The sequence below is a fragment of the Cetorhinus maximus genome, chromosome 14 (genome assembly GCF_964194155.1).
Source record: "Cetorhinus maximus chromosome 14, sCetMax3.hap1.1, whole genome shotgun sequence".
NCBI lineage: Eukaryota > Metazoa > Chordata > Chondrichthyes > Lamniformes > Cetorhinidae > Cetorhinus > Cetorhinus maximus.
In genome coordinates, this window is record NC_135892.1 from 76306924 (window position 1) to 76318261 (window position 11338).

Sequence of the window (11338 nt, forward strand, 5' to 3'; positions counted from 1 at the left end):
GAAATCTCTCTCTTTACAGCCCCGCTCTGCTCACTGAAATCTCTCTCTTTACAGCCCCGCTCTGCTCACTGAAATCTCTCTCTTTACAGTCCCACTGTGCTCACTGAAATCTCTCTCTTTACAGCCCCGCCTTTCTCACTGAAATCTCTCTCTTTACAGCCCCGCTCTGCTCACTGAAATCTCTCTCTTTACAGTCCCGCTCTCTCACTGAAATCTCACTCTTTACAGTCCCACTCTGCTCACTGAAATCTCTCTCTTTACATTCCCGCTCTCTCACTGAAATCTCACTCTTTACAGTCCCACTCTGCTCACTGAAATCTCTCTCTTTACAGTCCCGCTCTGCTCACTGAAATCTCTCTCTTTACAGTCCCGCTCTCTCACTGAAATCTCTCTCTTTACAGTCCCGCTCTGCTCACTGAAATCTTTCTATTTACAAACCCGCTCTGCTCACTGAAATCTCTCTCTTTACAGCCCCGCTCTGCTCACTGAAATCTCTCTCTTTACTGTCCCGCTCTGCTCACTGAATTCTCTCTCTTTACAGCCCCGCTCTGCTCACTGAAATCTCTCTCTTTACAGTCCCGCTCTGCTCACTGAAATCTCTCTCTTTACAGCCCCGCTCTGTTCACTGAAATCTCTCTTTACTGTCCCGCTCTGCTCACTGAAATCTCTCTCTTTACAGACCCGCTCTGCTCACTGAAATCTCTCTCTTTACACTCCCGCTCTGCTCACTGAAATCTCTCTCTCCTGCTCTGCTCACTGAAATCTCTCTCTTTACAGTCCCGCTCTCTCACTGAAATCTCTCTCTTTGCAGTCCCGCACTGCTCACTGAAATCTCTCTCTTTACAGTCCCGCTCTCTCACTGAAATCTCTCTCTTTACAGTTCCGCTCCGCTCACTGAAATCTCTCTCTTTACAGTCCCGCTCTCTCACTGAAATCTCTCTCTTTACAGCCCCGCTCTGCTCACTGAAATCTCTCTCTTTACAGTCCCGCTCTGCTCACTGAAATCTCTCTCTTTACAGTCCCGCTCTGCTCACTGAAATCTCTCTCTTTACAGTCCCGCTCTGCTCCCTGAAATCTCTCTCTTTACAGTCTCGCTCTGCTCACTGAAATCTCTCTCTTTACAGCCCCGCTCTGCTCACTGAAATCTCTCTCTTTACAGCCTCTGCTCACTGAAATCTCTCTCTTTACAGCCCCGCTCTGCTCACTGAAATCTCACTCTTTTCAGTCCCGCTCTGCTCACTGAAATCTCTCTCTTTACAGTCCCACTCTGCTCCCTGAAATCTCTCTCTTTACAGTCCCGCTCTGCTCACTGAAATCTCTCTTTACAGTCCCGCTCTGCTCCCTGAAATCTCTCCCTTTACAGTCCCGTTCTGCTCACTGAAATCTCTCTCTTTACACTCCCGCTCTCTCCCTGAAATCTCTCTCTTTACAGTCCCGCTGTGCTCACTGAAATCTCTCTCTTTACAGCCCCGCTCTGCTCACTGAAATCTCTCTCTTTACAGTCCCGCTCTGCTCACTGAAATCTCTCCCTTTACAGCCCCGCTCTGCTCACTGAAATCTCTCTCTTTACAGTCCCGCTCTGCTCACTGAAATCTCTCCCTTTACAGCCCCGCTCTGCTCACTGAAATATCTCTTTACAGTCCCGCTCTGCTCACTGAAATCTCTCTCTTTACAGCCCCGCTCTGCTCACTGAAATCTCTCTCTTTACAGTCCCGCTCTGCTCACTGAAATCTCTCTCTCCCGCTCTGCTCACTGAAATCTCTCTCTTTACAGTCCCGCTCTCTCACTGAAATCTCTCTCTTTACAGTCCCGCTCTGCTCACTAAAATCTCTCTCTTTACACTCCCGCTCTGCTCACTAAAATCTCTCTCTTTACAGTCCCGCTCTGCTCACTGAAATCTCTCTCTTTACAGTTCCGCTCTGCTCACTGAAATCTCTCTCTTTACAGTCCCGCTCTCTCACTGAAATCTCTCTCTTTACAGCCCCGCTCTTCTCACTGAAATCTCTCTCTTTACGGTCCCGCTCTACTCACTGAAATCTCTCTCTTTACAGTCCCGCTCTGCTCCCTGAAATCTCTCTCTTTACAGTCTCGCTCTGCTCAATGAAATCTCTCTCTTTACAGTCCTGCTCTGCTCACTGAAATCTCTCTCTTTACAGTTCCGCTCTGCTCACTGAAATCTCTCTTTACTGTCCCGCTCTGCTCACTGAATTCTCTCTCTTTACAGACCCGCTCTGCTCACTGAAATCTCTCTCTTTACAGTCCCGCTCTGCTCACTGAAATCTCTCTCTCCCGCTCTGCTCACTGAAATCTCTCTCTTTACAGTCCCGCTCTCTCACTGAAATCTCTCTCTTTGCAGTCCCGCACTGCTCACTGAAAGCTCTCTCTTTACAGTCCCTCTCTCTCACTGAAATCTCTCTCTTTACAGTTCCGCTCTGCTCACTGAAATCTCTCTCTTTACAGTCCCGCTCTCTCACTGAAATCTCTCTCTTTACAGCCCCGCTCTGCTCACTGAAATCTCTCTCTTTACAGTCCCGCTCTGCTCACTGAAATCTCTCTCTTTACAGTCCCGCTCTGCTCACTGAAATCTCTCTCTTTACAGTCTCGCTCTGCTCACTGAAATCTCTCTCTTTACAGCCCCGCTCTGCTCACTGAAACCTCTCTCTTTACAGCCTCTGCTCACTGAAATCTCTCTCTTTACAGCCCCGCTCTGCTCACTGAAATCTCACTCTTTTCAGTCCTGCTCTGCTCACTGAAATCTCTCTCTTTACAGTCCCACTCTGCTCCCTGAAATCTCTCTCTTTACAGTCCCGCTCTGCTCACTGAAATCTCTCTTTACAGTCCCGCTCTGCTCCCTGAAATCTCTCCCTTTACAGTCCCGTTCTGCTCACTGAAATCTCTCTCTTTACACTCCCGCTCTCCCACTGAAATCTCTCTCTTTACAGTCCCGCTCTGCTCACTGAAATCTCTCTCTTTACAGTCCCGCTCTCTCACTGAAATCTCTCTTTACAGTCCCGCTCTGCTCACTAAAATCTCTCTCTTTACAGTCCCGCTCTCTCACTAAAATCTCTCTCTTTACAGTCCCACTCTGCTCACTGAAATCTCTCTCTTTACAGTCCCGCGCTGCTCACTGAAATCTCTCTCTTTACAATCCCGCTCTCTCACTGAAATCTCTCTCTTTACAGTCCCACTGTGCTCACTGAAATCTCTCTCTTTACAGCCCCGCTCTGCTCACTGAAATCTCTCTCTTTACAGCCCCGCTCTGCTCACTGAAATCTCTCTCTTTACAGTCCCACTGTGCTCACTGAAATCTCTCTCTTTACAGCCCCGCTTTCTCACTGAAATCTCTCTCTTTACAGTCCCGCTCTCTCACTGAAATCTCTCTCTTTACAGTCCCGCTCTCTCACTGAAATCTCACTCTTTACAGTCCCACTCTGCTCACTGAAATCTCTCTCTTTACATTCCCGCTCTCTCACTGAAATCTCACTCTTTACAGTCCCACTTTTCTCACTGAAATCTCTCTCTTTACAGCCCCGCTCTGCTCACTGAAATCTCTCTCTTTACAGTCCCGCTCTCTCACTGAAATCTCTCTCTTTACAGTCCCGCTCTGCTCACTGAAATCTTTCTATTTACAAACCCGCTCTGCTCACTGAAATCTCTCTCTTTACAGCCCCGCTCTGCTCACTGAAATCTCTCTCTTTACTGTCCCGCTCTGCTCACTGAATTCTCTCTCTTTACAGCCCCGCTCTGCTCACTGAAATCTCTCTCTTTACAGTCCCGCTCTGCTCACTGAAATCTCTCTCTTTACAGCCCCGCTCTGCTCACTGAAATCTCTCTTTACTGTCCCGCTCTGCTCACTGAAATCTCTCTCTTTACAGACCCGCTCTGCTCACTGAAATCTCTCTCTTTACACTCCCGCTCTGCTCACTGAAATCTCTCTCTCCTGCTCTGCTCACTGAAATCTCTCTCTTTACAGTCCCGCTCTCTCACTGAAATCTCTCTCTTTGCAGTCCCGCACTGCTCACTGAAATCTCTCTCTTTACAGTCCCGCTCTCTCACTGAAATCTCTCTCTTTACAGTTCCGCTCTGCTCACTGAAATCTCTCTCTTTACAGTCCCGCTCTCTCACTGAAATCTCTCTCTTTACAGCCCCGCTCTGCTCACTGAAATCTCTCTCTTTACAGTCCCGCTCTGCTCACTGAAATCTCTCTCTTTACAGTCCCGCTCTGCTCCCTGAAATCTCTCTCTTTACAGTCTCGCTCTGCTCACTGAAATCTCTCTCTTTACAGCCCCGCTCTGCTCACTGAAATCTCTCTCTTTACAGCCTCTGCTCACTGAAATCTCTCTCTTTACAGCCCCGCTCTGCTCACTGAAATCTCACTCTTTTCAGTCCCGCTCTGCTCACTGAAATCTCTCTCTTTACAGTCCCACTCTGCTCCCTGAAATCTCTCTCTTTACAGTCCCGCTCTGCTCACTGAAATCTCTCTTTACAGTCCCGCTCTGCTCCCTGAAATCTCTCCCTTTACAGTCCCGTTCTGCTCACTGAAATCTCTCTCTTTACACTCCCGCTCTCTCCCTGAAATCTCTCTCTTTACAGTCCCGCTGTGCTCACTGAAATCTCTCTCTTTACAGCCCCGCTCTGCTCACTGAAATCTCTCTCTTTACAGTCCCGCTCTGCTCACTGAAATCTCTCCCTTTACGGCCCCGCTCTGCTCACTGAAATCTCTCTCTTTACAGTCCCGCTCTGCTCACTGAAATCTCTCCCTTTACAGCCCCGCTCTGCTCACTGAAATATCTCTTTACAGTCCCGCTCTGCTCACTGAAATCTCTCTCTTTACAGCCCCGCTCTGCTCACTGAAATCTCTCTCTTTACAGTCCCGCTCTGCTCACTGAAATCTCTCTCTCCCGCTCTGCTCACTGAAATCTCTCTCTTTACAGTCCCGCTCTCTCACTGAAATCTCTCTCTTTACAGTCCCGCTCTGCTCACTAAAATCTCTCTCTTTACACTCCCGCTCTGCTCACTAAAATCTCTCTCTTTACAGTCCCGCTCTGCTCACTGAAATCTCTCTCTTTACAGTTCCGCTCTGCTCACTGAAATCTCTCTCTTTACAGTCCCGCTCTCTCACTGAAATCTCTCTCTTTACAGCCCCGCTCTTCTCACTGAAATCTCTCTCTTTACGGTCCCGCTCTACTCACTGAAATCTCTCTCTTTACAGTCCCGCTCTGCTCCCTGAAATCTCTCTCTTTACAGTCTCGCTCTGCTCAATGAAATCTCTCTCTTTACAGTCCTGCTCTGCTCACTGAAATCTCTCTCTTTACAGTTCCGCTCTGCTCACTGAAATCTCTCTTTACTGTCCCGCTCTGCTCACTGAATTCTCTCTCTTTACAGACCCGCTCTGCTCACTGAAATCTCTCTCTTTACAGTCCCGCTCTGCTCACTGAAATCTCTCTCTCCCGCTCTGCTCACTGAAATCTCTCTCTTTACAGTCCCGCTCTCTCACTGAAATCTCTCTCTTTGCAGTCCCGCACTGCTCACTGAAAGCTCTCTCTTTACAGTCCCGCTCTCTCACTGAAATCTCTCTCTTTACAGTTCCGCTCTGCTCACTTAAATCTCTCTCTTTACAGTCCCGCTCTCTCACTGAAATCTCTCTCTTTACAGCCCCGCTCTGCTCACTGAAATCTCTCTCTTTACAGTCCCGCTCTGCTCACTGAAATCTCTCTCTTTACAGTCCCGCTCTGCTCACTGAAATCTCTCTCTTTACAGTCTCGCTCTGCTCACTGAAATCTCTCTCTTTACAGCCCCGCTCTGCTCACTGAAACCTCTCTCTTTACAGCCTCTGCTCACTGAAATCTCTCTCTTTACAGCCCCGCTCTGCTCACTGAAATCTCACTCTTTTCAGTCCTGCTCTGCTCACTGAAATCTCTCTCTTTACAGTCCCACTCTGCTCCCTGAAATCTCTCTCTTTACAGTCCCGCTCTGCTCACTGAAATCTCTCTTTACAGTCCCGCTCTGCTCCCTGAAATCTCTCCCTTTACAGTCCCGTTCTGCTCACTGAAATCTCTCTCTTTACACTCCCGCTCTCCCACTGAAATCTCTCTCTTTACAGTCCCGCTCTGCTCACTGAAATCTCTCTCTTTACAGTCCCGCTCTCTCACTGAAATCTCTCTTTACAGTCCCGCTCTGCTCACTAAAATCTCTCTCTTTACAGTCCCGCTCTCTCACTAAAATCTCTCTCTTTACAGTCCCACTCTGCTCACTGAAATCTCTCTCTTTACAGTCCCGCGCTGCTCACTGAAATCTCTCTCTTTACAATCCCGCTCTCTCACTGAAATCTCTCTCTTTACAGTCCCACTCTGCTCACTGAAATCTCTCTCTTTACAGTCCTGCTCTGCTCACTGAAATCTCTCTCTTTACAGTCCCGCTCTGCTCACTGAAATCTCTCTCTTTACAGCCCCGCTCTGCTCACTAAAATCTCTCTCTTTACAGTCCCGCTCTCTCACTGAAATGTCTCTCTTTACAGTACCGCTCTGCTCACTGAAATCTCTCTCTTTACAGTCCCGCTCTGCTCACTGAAATCTCTCTCTTTACAGTCCCGCTCTGCTCACTGAAATCTCTCTCTTTACAGTCCCGCTCTCTCACTGAAATCTCTCTCTTTACAGTCCCGCTCTGCTCACTAAAATCTCTCTCTTTACACTCCCGCTCTGCTCCCTGAAATCTCTCTCTTTACAGTCTCGCTCTTCTACTCAAATCTCTCTCTTTACAGTCCCGCTCTGCTCACTGAAATCTCTCTCTTTACAGTCCCGCTCTCTCACTGAAATCTCTCTCTTTACAGTCCCGCTCTGCTCACTGAAATCTCTCTCTTTACAGTCCCGCTCTCTCACTGAAATCTCTCTCTTTACAGTCCCGCTCTCTCACTGAAATCTCTCTCTTTACAGTCCCGCCCTGCTCACTGAAATCTCTCTCTTTACAATCCCGCTCTGCTCACTGAAATCTCTCTCTTTACAATCCCGCTCTCTCACTGCAATCTCTCTCTTTACAGTCCCACTCTGCTCACTGAAATGTCTCTCTTTACAGCCCCGCTCTGCTCACTGAAATCTCTCTCTTTACAGTCCCACTCTGCTCACTGAAATCTCTCTCTTTACAGCCCCGCTCTGCTCACTGATATCTCTCTCTTTACAGTCCCGCTCTGCTCACTGAAATCTCTCTCTTTACAGCCCTGCTCTGCTCACTGAAATCTCTCTCTTTACAGTCCCACTCTGCTCACTGAAATCTCTCTCTTTACAGTCCCGCTCTGCTCACTGAAATCTCGCTCTTGAACCACTGCAATCCATGTGCTGTTAGGAAAGAAGTTCCAGGATTTTGACCCAGCATCAGTGAAGGAACGGTGATATGTTTCCAGGTTAGAAAGATGTGTGGCCAGGTTGTGTTATGCCCATCTATCTGCTGCCTTTGTCCTTCTAGGTGGTAGTGGTCGTGGATTTAGAAGGTGCTGTCTAAGGAGCCTTGGTAAGTTCCTGCAGTGCATCTTGTAGATGGTACACACTGCTGCCACTGTGCATCAGTGGTGGAGGGAGTGAAAGCTTGTGGATGGGGTGCCAAACAAGCGGGCTGCTTTGACCTGGATGGTGTCAAGCTTCTTGAGTGTTGTTGGAACTGCACTCATCCAGGCAAGTGGAGAGTGTTCAATCACACTCCTGACTTGTGCCTTGTAGATGGTGGACAGGCTTTGGAGAGTCAGCAGGTGAATTACTCGCCACAGAATTCCTACCCTCTGACCTTCTCTTGTAGCCACAGTATTTATATAGTTAGTTCAGTTCAGTTTCTGGTCAATGGTAACTCCCCAGGATGTTGATAGTGGGGGATTCAGCGATGGTAATGCCATTGAACATCAAGGGCGATTATTAGATTCTTTCTTGTTGGAGATCATCATTGCCTGGCACTTGGGTGGCAGGAATGTTACTTGCCACTTGTCATCCCAAGCTTGTATATTGTCCAGGTCTTGCTCCATTTGGACATAGACTACTTCAGTATTTGAGGAGTCATAAATGGTGCTGAACTTTGGACAATTATCAGCGAACATCCCCACTTCTGACCTTATGATAGAAGAAAGGTCATTGATGAAGCAACTGAAGATGGTTGGACCTAGGACACTCCCCTGAGGAACTCCTGCAGTGATGCCCTGGAACTAAGATGATTGACCTCCAACACCCATAACCATCTTCTTTTGTGCTAGATATGGATGACTTCAACCAGATGAATTTTCCCCTGATTCCCATTGATCCCAGTTTTGCTAGGGCTCCTTGCTGCCACATTCGGTCAAATGTCACCTGGATATCAAGGGGAGTCACTCTCACCTCACCTCGGGAGTTCAGCTCTTTTGTCTATGTTTGAACCAAGGCTGTAATGAGGTCAGGAGTTGAGTGATCCTGGCAGAACCCAAACTGAGTGTAAGTAAGCAGGTTATTGCTAAGCAAGTATCTCTTGATAGGACTGTTGATGACTCCTTTCATCACTTTACTCACGATCGAGAGTAAACTGATTATCAGGGCGGTAATTGTTCAGGTTAGATTTGTCTTGCTTTTTGTGTACAGGACATAGTTGGGCAATTTTCCACATTTCCAGGTAGATGCCAGTGTTGTAGCTGTACTGCAACAGATTGTCTAGGGCGGTGGCAAGTTCTGGAGCACAAGTCTTCAGTACTATTGTCGAAATATTACCAGGGCCCACAGCCTTTGCAGTATTCAGTGCCTTCAGCAGTTTCTTGATATCACGTGGAGTGAATTGAATTGACCGAAGACTGACATCTATGATGCTGGGCACCTCCAGAGGAGGCCGAGATGTATCATCCACTTGGCACTTCTGGCTGAAAATTGTTGCAAATCTTTCAGCCTTATCATTTGCACTGATATGCTGGGCTCCCCCATCATTGAGGATGGGTATATTTGTGGAGTTTCTTCCTCTAGTGAGTTGTTAATTGTCCACCACCATTCACGACTGGACGTGGCAGGACTGCAGAGCTTAGATTTGACCTGTTGGTTGTGGGATCGCTTAGCTCTATCGCTTGCTGCTTACACATTTAGCACACAAGTAGTCTTGGGTTGTAGCTTCACCAAGTTGACACCTGATTTTTAGGTATGCCTGGTGCAGCTCCTGGCACATCCTCCTGCACTCTTCATTGAACCAGGGTTGATCCCCTGGCTTGGTGGTAATGGTAGAAGGGGGATATGCCATGAGCTGACAGAATGTGGTTGAGTACAATTCTGCTGCTGCTGATGGCCCACAGCACATCTTGGATGCCCAGTCTCGAGTTGCTAGATGTTTGAAATCTATTCCATTTAGCACACGGTAGTGCCACACAATGGAGGTTACCCTCAATGTGAAGACGGGACTTTGTCTCCAAAAGGACTGTGCGGTGGTCACTCCTACCAATAATGGCATGCATCTGCGGCAGGCAGATTGGTGAGGATGAGGTGAAGTGTATTTCTCCCTCTTGTTGGTTCCCTCATCGCCTGCCACAGATCCAGTCTAGCAGCTATGTCCTTTAGGACTCAGTCGGCTTGATCAGTGGTGGTGCTACTGAGCCACTCTTGGTGATGGACATTGAAGTCCCCCACCCAGAGTACATTCAGCACCATTGCCACCCTCAGTGCTTCCTCCAAGTGGTGTTCAACTGCAGCAGGATTGATTCTTCAGCTGAGGGAGGTGCAGGGGCAGTACGTAGTAATCAGCAGGAGGTTTCCTTGTCCATGTTTGACTTGGGGATCTGGAGTCAATGTTGAGGGCTCCCAGGGCAATTCCCTCCCAACTGTATACCACTGTGCCACCACCTCTGCTGGGTCTGTCCTGCCGGTGAGACAAGGCATACCCAGAGATGATGGTGATGCCTGGGACACTGTCTGTAAGATATGATTTTGTGAGGCTGTTGCTTGAGTAGTTCGTGAGACAGCTCTCCCAATTTTGAGTAGACCCTAGAAGACCCCCATAAGGAGGACTTTGCAGGGTCAACAGGGCTGAGTTTGCCGTTGTCATTTCCTGTGCCTAAGTCAATGCTGGGTGGTCCAGCCGGTTTCATTCCTTATGGGCTTTTTGTGATTTAATACAACTGAGTGGCTTGCTAGGCCATTTCACGGAGCATTTAAGAGTCAACCACATTGCTGTGGGCCTGGAGTCACATGAAGGCCAGATCAGGTAAGGATGGCATTCATGAATTTTTAACAGCAATTGACAATGGTTTCATGGTCATCATTAGACTCTTAATGCCAGATTGTTATTGATTGAATTTAAATTCCACCATCGAACCTGGGTCCCCAGAACATTACCCTGGGTCTCTGGATTTCTAGTCTAGAGACAATACCATTATGCCTCCACCTCCCCTGGAACCCACTGAGCTACTGAACCACAATTCCTCCCATATTCTCTTCACTCTATGGTATTTTCACAACCTCTTTTTCTCACCACATGAGGATTGGCTGAAGAAATATGAAGAGAATCATAATACTTAAGAAAGCTTGCAAAAGACTTCTCAACATACTTAGTGACATGCAGATTCATGCAAGAAAAATCATTTTGCCAGCTTCTCGCTTCAATGGATTGGCAAGCAATGGTTCCATTTTACTTAAACAAAAAATTGACCTCTGAGTTTCAAATTGCAACAATGTTGCCCCAAAAGGGGAGCAAAAGAAATATAGTATAAAGGATTAATAGCTATTATACTAATAGTTAGTGTGCATCATCAGTTATGTCAGATCACATGTAGTGGGAACCTGAGGGAAGATGGTGCTAATGGATTCCTGCTCAAGTACATCTCTGTAAATAGTCAATAAGTGTTCACTAGTTTGCAAAAGCAGGTTTTATGTTCTCTTCTTTCAAAGTCTCCCAGAGCCTGGTCGTGATAATAATAGATACCAGACATAAACATAAAGATACTGAGGCCTAAATTGAACAAGGAACCAAGAGTGGCATACATGAATATGCCCAGTAGTCAAAACAAAAACAGATTACGTTTTTATGCCCAGTAGTCAGATTGCCTGACACTGAGGAAGGTAGAAATCATGACATAGAATTGGACAATGAGAAAAAACACAAGATGGACTGATAAACTGAGAGAAAGTCATATGCAAACTGGGAAATAGATAACGAGAAAAGCAGAACAAAAGAAACATTTACAAATATTATCATGCAAACGTGTGAGGCTCATACAGATAGGGTAGAGAAATAAAGTCTTGCAAATATAAAACATAAGATAGAGGGATGCACATCCAAAAAATGTCAAGGAAGTCAATTGGTTGCACAATTATTTGACTGTGAAGGCTGAAATCCATGACACAAAAATGATCCCTCC